This window comes from Chiloscyllium plagiosum, unplaced genomic scaffold (assembly GCF_037043375.1).
Source record: "Chiloscyllium plagiosum isolate Xiang-an unplaced genomic scaffold, Cpla_swu_hap1 HiC_scaffold_31, whole genome shotgun sequence".
In the NCBI taxonomy this organism is placed as follows: domain Eukaryota; kingdom Metazoa; phylum Chordata; class Chondrichthyes; order Orectolobiformes; family Hemiscylliidae; genus Chiloscyllium; species Chiloscyllium plagiosum.
Window position 1 is genome coordinate 70,461,504 of NW_028270169.1, and position 11,928 is coordinate 70,473,431.

Genomic DNA, 11,928 nt, shown 5'->3' on the forward strand with positions numbered 1-11,928 from the left:
TTAAGATAACGGTTCAAGAACATTTAGTCTATGGAAGTGGTATGTGACTTTAGTTCCAAATATATGTTTCCGTTCTTCCAGTACATCTTTTTGACTCCCAGAAAACATTGATTGTTTTCTATATTCACTTTGTTTCGCGACATCTGTCTTCTGGTCGACCAGGGACAACTTGAATTTGCGTCTGCATTGAATAAGATTTCGCTTTTCTTTCGAGAAGGAAACCTGTGCATTATGTACCACTTATCATGCAGATGGCAAAGAAGTTCAAAATGAATTACGGTTTATGGATCGTGAGCAAGAATGAAGTGATCCATTTGCGAACAGATGTCACCACGCCCTATTCCTCCATCGGACCTGAACGGTCCATTGGCAGAGTCTGCAGACAGGAAATGTCTAAGTGACTAGTCCTTTGTTCAGTTTGATTTGATACCAATGGTAGTGCTGTTTTGGTGCAGAAATGTGTCAACATCTCTGACGTTAGAGTCAAAATTTAAGTCCATCTACTCATAAGTGTCTTCTCATATCGGAACATGCTGACATGAAAATATCTAACTCTGATAGCAAAGGTTTTCTCATTAAACTGGGAGTATGTTTAACTAAGCAATTCAGACAGCCAGGATGAATAATTGGCATTTGGTTCTTCAAGCTCAGCTCTCCGCACCAACTGCTCCAACGAAGGCCGTGGATAAGATCCACATCGATTATTTTGGTCAATTTTAGCCTCAACAACAACCTATTGTTCTGAACAATGCTACACCACAAGCAGAGGGCTAAATCGTTAATTTTCAATTTCAGTTCTTAATGCACAGTTTCTTACGAATGTGGACAGCAGAAGACCGTAAACATTCCATTTCTAATATTTCCAGAAAATTCTATTCCGCTGATATCGCCTTGCCTTTTCACATCGCAAGCCAGGAACCTGGATCAGTCGAGTTCCTTTCCACACATGGAGTTGCTTTTTTCTAATTCATTGACTGCTGATATAATAGATTATTGGCCTTGAGAGTCAGCTGCAAATTAGGTTGAACTTTCTCAGCTTGATTTTCAACTGATCTTAAAAAAAAAATTCATCACTTGCAGGTAAATGTATTGCATTGCTTCTTGTTTTGCTGAATTCCATCCCCCGAACATCCAAATTTCACGATAGTTCGACAAATGTGTTGAAACTGATTCGTGTTGGAAGTTGGTGGCTTTTTGTGTCTCGACATATAATTTATTCAATTAGATGACTGGGTCAGTCTTGAAATTACTTCGGATTCTTCAGAGTTGAAAATTTACTTTCGATTGAATGCAAAGCTCAAGCTCCACGAAATCCAAATCCTGCAAAGGAATTAATGACTTTTAAAAGATTCGACGCTGTGAACAGGAATCGAACCTGCGCAGGGAGACCCCACTGGATTTCAAATCCAACGCCTTAACCTCTCGGCCATCACAGCTGCGGCAAAATTGTCAATATTCACAGTAAAACAACTGAATTCATTTGTTGGAAGAACAAATTTTCAAGACCCAAAGATTTCGCCAAATCCTTTGCAGTGACCCAGAGAACGTTACCTTTACAGATTGACAGGCTTTCATCGCAAACTAGATTCTGACACAGCTGAAGTTGTGGGAATGATTCTTCGTCAAATTATAGAGTCACGGATGTACACCACACGAAGAGAGGATCATTGTCTCACTGCATCCGATCGATTTTGACTCAATTGTTCATCATCTGGTGCCAAATTAAATATGCTGTTGTGTTTTAATATTCATCGAAATATGGTATTAGAAAAATTGATGCTAAGTCCATAAACACTAGCTACATTCGTAAAAAAATATCAGAATTAGAAAGAATGCAGAACCAATTTACAGGAATGGATCCAGCAACTAATCGTTTGTTCTGACATCAGGTAATGAACTTGTGAGCACAAGAGAGGAAGATTAACCGAAGATTTGGAACTTGAAATCGTCTTGACGGAATTATTTGCAAAGTTTTTGCGGTTGTTCTCGAGTCATCAAGTCGTTGAACAATACAACATGGAAAGTGGCCCTTTTTTCCAACTTGACCATGGTGGACAGATATCCTAAATTAATAGGTCCCATTTGCCAACATTTGGCCCACATCCCTCGAAACCTTGTTACTCATATATCCATCCAGATGCCAGTCAATGTTACAGTTGTACCAGTCTCCACCAATTTCTCTGGCAGCGCATTCTGGACACGTCTGAAAAAGTTGCCCCTGACGTCCCTTTTAAATCCTTACCCACTAATTTTAAACCGATGTTTTCTAAATTTTGACTTCCCCACCAGCCGGAAAACACCGTGACGAGTCAACCTATCCATGTCCCTCATGATTTAATAAATAGCAACAATTTGACTTTATCATACTTGTCAGGAGGGAAATGTGTGGAGATTATTTGTCGAAGGTTTGAAGTAGGACGTCTGATGTACAGATTTTTAGAAATGCATCTTGGAGAAGTTTTTAATAAGTCATTGAAGTCTAGTAGCAGTTGTAGAAGTCTGTTGTGAAAGCTGTAGAAGGATTTCAGGGTACGAGAACGAAGCATTATTTCCAATGTATGGTGGCTCAGTTCGACCGCACTTGGACTACAGTATGAGGAATTATAATCCTCAATTTAGGAAAGATACTAATTCCATATGAGGAATACCACGAATGGTGATTAGCCTTGATATCATGGTGATTAGTCCTCTGAATTGAAATTGGGCAAATCCCGCCTTTTTTAACAGTTTCAAAACAAGAGAGGTAATCTCATTGAGAGTTGCAAAATATTTGAAGAGATAAACAGGGTGGTGCAATTAAATTTTGTTCCCTCATTGGTGAATCTAGAAGCAGGGAGGACAATTTTAAAATGAAGCATTGTGATTTATGACCAGGATGAGAACTATTGAATTTTTGTCTTCGCCTTGACAAGTCTCGCTGTTCAGTGAGCCTTGGATATTTGGTCTTTGAATGCATCACTATCAGCCTGACCCGCTGACACTTACTGCATCACTATAGACCTGACCCCTCACACTTACCGCCTTAATATCAGCGTGAACCCCTCAAACTTACTGCATCACTATCCATCTGGTGCCCTCACATTTACTGCGCCACTTTCACTTCGAGACCCTCATTTTGACTGCGTCACTATCAGCCTGACTGCCAAACACTTACTTTGTCACTATCAGTCAAGCCCTTACACTTCCTATGTTACTATCACCCTGACTCCTTACACTTACTGTGTCACTATCAGCCTGAATCCATCACACTTATTATGTAAGTATCAGACTGACGCCTCACACTTACCATGTCACTACAACACTGCCTCCTCAAACTTACTATGTCACTATCTCCTTGACCCTCTCACATTTACTGTGCCACAATCACACTGACCACCTCACACCTACTGCTTCACTATGAACTTCAACACTCACACTTACAGCGTCACGACCAGCCTGACTCACTCACAATTAACACTTGACAATCAGCATTACTCTCTCAAATTTATTTCATCATTATTAGGCTGAGGCACTCACACTGACAGAGTCACTAACAAACTGACCCCTTCATGCTTACTGCGTTGGTATCTCTCTGATCCCCTCAGAATTACTGCATCACAACCACTCTGATGCCCTAATACTTAATGCGTCACTATCCCTCTGGCACCTTCATACTTTCTGCATCACTCACTCCCTGACACATGCGCACCTCATGCATCCCTATCAGCCAAACCCCACTCACTAACGGCGTCACTCTCTCTCTAACAAGCTCACACCTTGACACTCTCTCACTTCGTGCATCAATATCAGCCTGACCCCCTCACGCTTACTGCATCACTATCAGCCTGATCGCTTCAAATGTATTGTGTCACTATCAGACTTACCCACTCATACTTACAGCATCACTATCACCTTGACCCCCAAACGTAGTGCGTCCAGATCACCCTGAACCTTTCACTCTTCTTGCGTCACCTTCACCCAGACCCTGCACACTATCACTCTGATCTCCTCATACTTGCTGCATCACTATAACTCTATCCCACTCACACCGTGTGTGTCACTATCACCCTGACAACGCATACTCACTGCACCACTATTATCCTGACTCCATCACAATTAATATATCATTATCAGCCTGACCCCTTACACTTACTGCGTCACTATCAACCTGTCCCCTCACATTTCCTGTGTCACTCTCAATCTGACACCCTCAAAGTGTCTGCGTCACTGTCACCCTGAACACGTCACACTTACCGCATGGGGGTCTACCTGAAACCTCACACTTATTGCGTCACTATCATCCTGAGCAGCTCACACTTACTGCGTCACTAGCACACCAACACTCTCACCTTTACTGGGTCATTATCGGCCTGACACCTCACATGTACTGCATCACTATTACCCTGACCCGCTCACATGTTTTGCGTCACTCCTGCCCTGACCCCCTCACAATTGCGATGTCGCTATCAGCCTGAGCCCCTCACTATCACGCTGACCAAGCTCACAATTACGACATCACTATCAACCTGACCCCCTCACACTTTCTCTGTCATTATCACCCTGACTCTCTCACACGTAATGCGTCACTGTTACACTGAGACACTCACATTTTCTGCGTCGTTATCAGCCGGACCCGCCGGCACACAGCGTCACTATCAACCTGGCCCCTCACACTTGCATGCCTCAATATCAGCGTGAACCCCTCACACTTACTGCATCACTGTCCGTCTGCCTCCTCATACTTACTGCACCTGTTTCACCTTGACATCCTCATTTTTACTGCGTCACCATCAGCCTGACAGCCACACACATATTGCGTCACTATCAGTGATGCCCTCCCACTTCCTATGTTAATATCACCCTCACTCCTAAAACCTACTGCGTCACTATCAGCCTGACTCCATCACACTTTTTGTATCAGTATCAGACTGACGCCTCACGCTTACCATGCAACTAAATCTCTGCTCCATCACACTGACTCCGTCACTATCAACCTGACCCCTCAGACGTACTGCGTCACTATCACCCTGACCCACTCACAATTTTTGTATCAGTTTCAGTCTGACGCCTCGCACTTACTGTGTAACTAAAACTCTCCCTCGTCACACTGACTGTGTCACTCTTAGCCTGACCCCTTCATTCTTACTGCGTCAATATCAGTATGACCCCTCAGACTTACTGCGTCACTCTCACTCTGATCCTCTCTCATTTATTGCGTCACTCTCACCCTGACCTCCTCACATTTACTGCATCGCTATCACCCTGACCCACTCACACAGACTTTGCTATTTTCACCTTGCCGGCTTTAATTTTACTGCGTCACCATCAGCACAACCGCCACACACTTATTGCGTCACTTTCAGTCACGCCCTCACACTTCCCATGTTACTATCACCCTGAATCCTTACACTTATTGTGTCACTATCAGTCTGACCTCTCACACTTACTGTGTCGTTATCAGCCTGACTCCATCACATTTATTGTGTCAGTATCAGACTGACGCCTCACACTTATCTTGTCACTAAAACAATGCCCCGTCACATTGACTGTGTCACTATCAGCCTCACACTTACTGCTTCACTATCGCAATGCTCCTCTCTCACTTACGACGTCATTTACACCCTGACACCCCACACTTCCTGCGGCACTATCACACTGAGGGCCTTACACTTAGTGTCACTGTCATCCTGACCCCTTACACTTACTGCGTCAGTATCACACTGGTATCTCACACCCACTGTGTCACTATCATCCTGAACCGCTTACACCTATTGCGTCACTATCACTTTGACCCCAACACACTAACTGCATCAATATCAGCCTGGCCATCTCAAACATAATGCGCCACTACCCGGCTGACTCCCTCACATATACTGCGTCACTTACCCACTCATGCGTACTGCGTCACTATCACCCTGACTCCCCTCTCTTGCTGCGTCAAGATCATTGTGCTCCCATACATTTACCGCGTAACTATCATCCTGACAACGTCACACTTACTGCGTCAAGATCAGCATGATCCCCTCAAACTTAATGCGTCACTATCAGCTTCAACACTCAAATTTACTGCGTCACTTCTAGCACTACCCCTGCACACTTACTACATCCCTATCCGCCTTAGCCCCTCGCATTTACTTCATCACTATCAGCCTGAGACACTCATACTTACAGCTTTACGACAACCTGGCCCTGTGAGTGCATCTACATCACTTTCACTCAGACCCCTTGCCCATACTGCGTCACTATAAGCCTGGCCCCTCAAATGTTCTGCGTCACTATCACACTGACATCTCACACTCACTGCGTCACTATCACCCTGACCCCTCACAATTACTGCATCACTACAACCTGACCCCCTGAAAGCATCTGCGTCACTGTCACCCTGACACCACACTTGCCAGGTCACCATCACAATGACACATTCACACAGTCTGCTTCACTGTCATCCTGACACCTCACACTCACTGGGTCACTACCATCCTCCCCCTCATACTGACCTGTCATTATCATCCAGAGCCGCTCACACTTATTGCGTTCCTATCACTCTGCTCCCAACACACTTACTGCGTCACTATCAGCCTGACACTCGCACACTTCCCGCATCACTATCAGCCTGACGCCCTCAACTTACTGCATCAATAGCAGCCTGAACACTCACACTTACTCCGTCACCATCACGCTGACCCCTTCACACTCACTGCGTCACTATCACCCTGTCCCCTCTCACGTCCTGCATTAGGATCACTCTTACTCACGGACACATACTGCATCACGATCAGCCTGACCCCTCACACATACTGTGACACTATCAGCCTGACCCCACCACACTTGCTACGTCTCTATCAGCCTGACCCCCTCACATCTACTGCTTCACTATCAGACTGACCCCTCACACTGACCACATCCCTAACAGCCTGACACCTCACACTTACTGCGTCACTATTCCCCTAACACCTCACTTTTATTGGCCACTATCAGCCTGACGCTCTCAACTTACTGTGTCACTACCAGCCTGAACGCACACCCCTACTCCCTCACTATCACCGTGACTGTCTCACATTCACTGCGTCAGTCTCTGCCTGACCCCATCACACTTACTGCGTTACTATCATCCTGTCCCCTCCCACTTTATGCATCGGAATCAGCCTGACACAGTAACACTTACTGCATCACAATCAGCCTGATCTCCTTCCAATTACTGCGTCACTATCACACACTCGTTCGCTTTTTCATTCAAATGGAAATCTTCTGAGTTCACACGACTTTGTCAATGTTATGTGAGTCACCCACCATATATAATGAGGCTCTACGTAGGAGTCTGGAGACTCTTGTTTTAACTCCTGGATCTGCGCTTCTGCAATCTGTAGACGACTGCTTAATGGTTGCACCGACAGAGGAACAATGTGAGATGGATTCCCTTGCATTGCACGAGGGAAGGGCACAAAGCCAGTCTCGCAAAGCTTCGATTTATGCAACAACAGGTGACGTTCTTCAGTCACTTAATATCTGAACAAGGGAGGGCCATTGGTGAAGACAGAGAGCAAGTAATTCAGCTATTTCCAAGGCCTCACATGAAGAAACAATTGCTGTCCTATTGGGGCATGTGCTCCTACTGAAGAACGTTTATCCCACATTACACAAATCTTGAGGCGCCCTGAAGTGGCACGGCCCATGGAAAAGGGGAGCAGAACCAAGGTCCGTTGCAATGGATCCCAGCGGGCGAGTTGAATTGAAAAAGATGTTTCAAAGTATACCTGGACTGGGGATTCCGAAGCACAACAAGCCTTCTGTCAAACAGTAGATGAAAAACATGGCTGCATGGCATCTGTGCTGTTACAGGATCATGGGGGAAAATTCAGGCTGGCAGCCTATTTTTCGGCTAAGCTAGACCTCGTAGCGGCAGGATTGCGTAAATGCCTGCGAGCTGTGGTTGCAGCTGAAAAGGCTGTTGCAGTGTCCGGGGATATAATCGGCTATGGCGACTAAACCAAACTTATCGCACATGCAGTGTCCTTATGCTTTCCGAGCAAAAGACAGCACGTATGTCGGCAGCGCGTTGACTCAGATACAAAACTGTGTTATTGGAGAAGCCTAACATTGCAATAAAATGATGTAAGGTCCTTAATCCTGCTAATCCTCTCACTAGAGAAGGAGACGGAGACCCACATGATTGTATCGCTGTAATGAATGAAATGTGCTGCCGAGATAAGACTTGCAGAATTCACCACTTCAGAATCCAAATATGGCGGGTTTTTTTGTGGATGTGTCAGCATTCAGGAGATAGGCCAGCAGATAGGCCAGAATTTTATTGGGCAGGCTGTAGTAACTACCCACGAGGTATTCAAAGCGGGATCACTCGCTTCTCAACTGTCAGCGCAAGCAGCGGAGATGATTGCCTTGACTGAGACATGCAAATTGGCTAAGGGAAACACAGCGAATATTTAACCGATAGCAGATACGCATTCGGAGTTGCACAAGATGTTGGAACCCTGTGGAAATACAGGGACTTCTTGACCTTCACCGGAAAGCCCATCACACACCGTGATCAGATTTCTGACCTGTTGGAAGCTGTCCTATTGCCTAAATTAATCTCTGTGTGTAAATATGATGCCCACACGAAAAATAACGATTCCGTTTCTCAAGGAAATGCAAGGGCAGACTCAGCGGCAAGGACGGCAGCCCAGCAGCCGGTAAATGATCAGTTTGACATGGGAATGACAAAAATCCTTACCCCAACAGCAGACGTACGGGAGTCACAGTCGAAGTCCAGGCTTGAAGAAGGTTTGAGTGGGAAAAAGCAGAGTGCAGTTTGAGGTAAGGGGTATGGTGTGGCCCCAATGTTAAACCTTTTCTACCACGATCATTATTTCCATTCTATGCCAAACTGACACACGGTAAGGAACATGTGTCAAAAGAGGGGAGATATGACAGCATTTCAGCACAGTGGTACACTGAGGGATTTACTCATGACTTCCAGAAATATTGTGAACGATGCATTATCTGTGCCACAATAATGTGGGGAGGGGAATACAGATGAGTCATGTAGCACTTCCGAAACCCCAAAAGCAATTTGAACATTTACAACTGGATTTTACCGAACTAACAACCTGCGAAAGAAAAAGGTATTGTCTGGTAATAGTTGATATGTTTTCCAAATGGGTGCAAGCGTTCCCCACGGCAAAACAGAATGCCAGTGCCGTAACCAAAGCTTTCCTAACTGAAATAATTCCGAGATGGAGCATCCCTGAGAGGCTTAGTAGTCCCAAGATTTGTGAAGGTTTATAGCTCCGGTTGAGGTTTAGGGTGTAGGTTTGCTCGCTGAGCTGTACGTTTGTTATCCAGATGTTTCATTACCTGGCTAGGTAACATCATCAGTGGCGATCTCCAAGAGAAGCAAAGATGTTGTCTCCTGCTTTCTATTGATATGTTTGTCCTGGATGTGGTTCCTGGGGTTTGTGGTGATGTCATTTCCTATTCGTTTTCTGAGGGGTTGACAGATGCTAAATCGATCTATGTGTTTGTTTATGGCGTTGTGATTGGAGTGCGAGGCATCTCGGAATTCGCTGGTGTGTCTGCATATACAGCAAACCGACAAACACTGACCAAATACTTAATTACACCAGCAACCATCCCAACACGCAAAAAGGAAGCAGTATTAGAACACTATTACAACGAAACATCACACATTTCAGCACACACGAACTTCGAAAAACAGAGGAGAACCACCTATAAAACGTATTCAAGGAGAACGGATACTTCAAAACTACAGTCCACAGATTCCTCAGGAACAAACCACGACAAGGAGACCTAACACAGCCAGAAACCTTATCGACCTTTCCATACATCAATGAAGTCTCAGAAGTGGCAGCCAGACTACTAAGACCCCTCGGAATCCCACCAACAGTCTCAAACAAAACTAACAAATTTAAAAGACCCAGTGCAACCCATGGACAAAACCAACGTCATATACAAAATTCCATGCAAGGACTGGCACAAACAATACGAAGGACAAACAGGAAGAAAGTTAGCCACCAGGATACAGAACACCAGCTAGCCACAAAAAGACACGACCCTCTCTCCCTCGTCGCCCTTCACACGGATGAAATTTAAACACCATTTCGACTGGGACAACATATCTACCCTGGGACAGGCTAAGCAAAGACATGCCAGAGAATACCTTGAGGTCTAGCACTCCAACCACAACGCCATAAAGAAAGACATATATCGAGATAGCATCTATCAACCCCTCAGAAAACGAACAGGAAATGGCATCACCACAAACCCCAAACATATAACTAGAAAGCAGGAGATAACAGCTTCTCTTCACTTGGAGTTCGTCACTGATGAAGTTACCTGGAACAAAGAACATAGAAAAATACAGCGCAGTACAGGCCTTTTGGCTCTCGATGTTGCGCTGAGCCAAGCCCACCTAACATACACTAGCCCACTAACCTCCATATGCCAGGTAATGAAACGTCTGGGTATCAAACCTACAGCTTAGCGAGCAAACCTACACTCTAGGCTTAGTAGTGACAGTGGGACACCATTTGTCCATAATGCCCTACAGCAGATTAGTGAGTATTTGGGAATAAACATGAGATAACACTGTGCCTACAACCAAACGAGCGGTACGGCAGCAGAAAGAGAAAATTCTACCTTAAAAAATAAATTGACAAAATGCTTTGAGGAACTAGGAATGGCATGGACAAAGGCACTTCCAATTGTGCTAATGTGCATGAGATCTAGGAGGAGAGAGAGAGCTAATTGTTGTGGTTCTGTTCGCTGAGCTGGAAGTTTTTGTTGCAAACGTTTCGTCCCCTGGCTAGGCGACATCATCAGTGCTTGGGAGCCTCCTGCGAAGCGCTTCTTTGATGTTTCCTCCGGTGTTTATAGTGGTCTGTCCCTGCCGCTTCCGGTTGTCAGTTTCAGCTGTCCGCTGTAGTGGTTGGTATATTGGGTCCAGGTCGATATGTTTATTGATGGAGTTTGTGGATCAATGCCATGCCTCTAGGAATTCCCTGGCTGTTCTCTGTCTGGCTTGCCCTATGATAGTAGTGTTGTCCCAATCGAATTCATGTTGCTTGTTGTCTGCGTGTGTGGCTACTAAGGATAGCTGGTCGTGTCGTTTCGTGGTTAGTTGATGTTCATGTATGCGGATTGTTAGCTGTCTTCCTGTTTGTCCTATATAGTGTTTAGTGCAGTCCTTGCATGGTAATTTGTACACTACATTCGTCTTGCTCATGTTGGGTATCGGGTCCTTCGTTCTGGTGAGTTGTTGTCTGAGCGTGGCTGTTGGTTTGTGTGCCGTTATGAGTCCTAGGGGTCGCAGTAGTCTGGCAGTCAGTTCCGAGATGCTCCTGATGTATGGTAGTGTGGCTAGTCCTTTTGGTTGTGGTATGTCCTCGTTCCGTGGTCTTTCTCTTAGGCATCTGCTGATGAAGTTGTGCGGGTATCCGTTTTTGGCGAATACCTTGTATAGGTGTTCCTCTTCTTCTTTTTGCAGTCCTGGTGTACTGCAGTGTGTTGTGGCCCTTTTGAATAGTGTCCTGATGCAGCTTCGTTTGTGTGTGTTGGGGTGGTTACTTTCATAGTTTAGGACTTGGTCTGTGTGTGTGGCTTTCCTGTATACTCTTGTAGTGAATTCTCCGTCAGGTGTTCTCTGTTCCATCACGTCTAGGACTTGTGCCTCACAACACACTTCACATTCAACAACCAGATTTACGAACAAATCAACGGAACACCCATGGGATCACCAATCTCGGGACTCATAGCAGAGGCAGTTATGCAAAGGTTAGAACAAACAGTCCTACCACAAATTCAACGCAAACTCTGGGTCAGATATGTCGATGACACGTTTGTAATCATTAAAAACACGGAAATAGAAAAAACACACCGGATCATCAACGCCACACTCACAGGAATCCGATTCACGAGAGAAGAAGAAAAGGA

The 11,928-nt window shown here is 45.1% G+C and overlaps 1 non-coding gene across 1 annotated transcript; it reads right to left on the reverse strand.

Annotated features, from left to right (window-relative positions):
* Positions 1-1,354: 1,354 nt before the first annotated feature.
* Positions 1,355-1,436, reverse strand: trnas-uga (transfer RNA serine (anticodon UGA)). Its single transcript has one exon. It is a non-coding gene; the product is annotated as a tRNA-Ser (tRNA).
* Between the last annotated feature and the right edge of the window lie 10,492 nt (positions 1,437-11,928).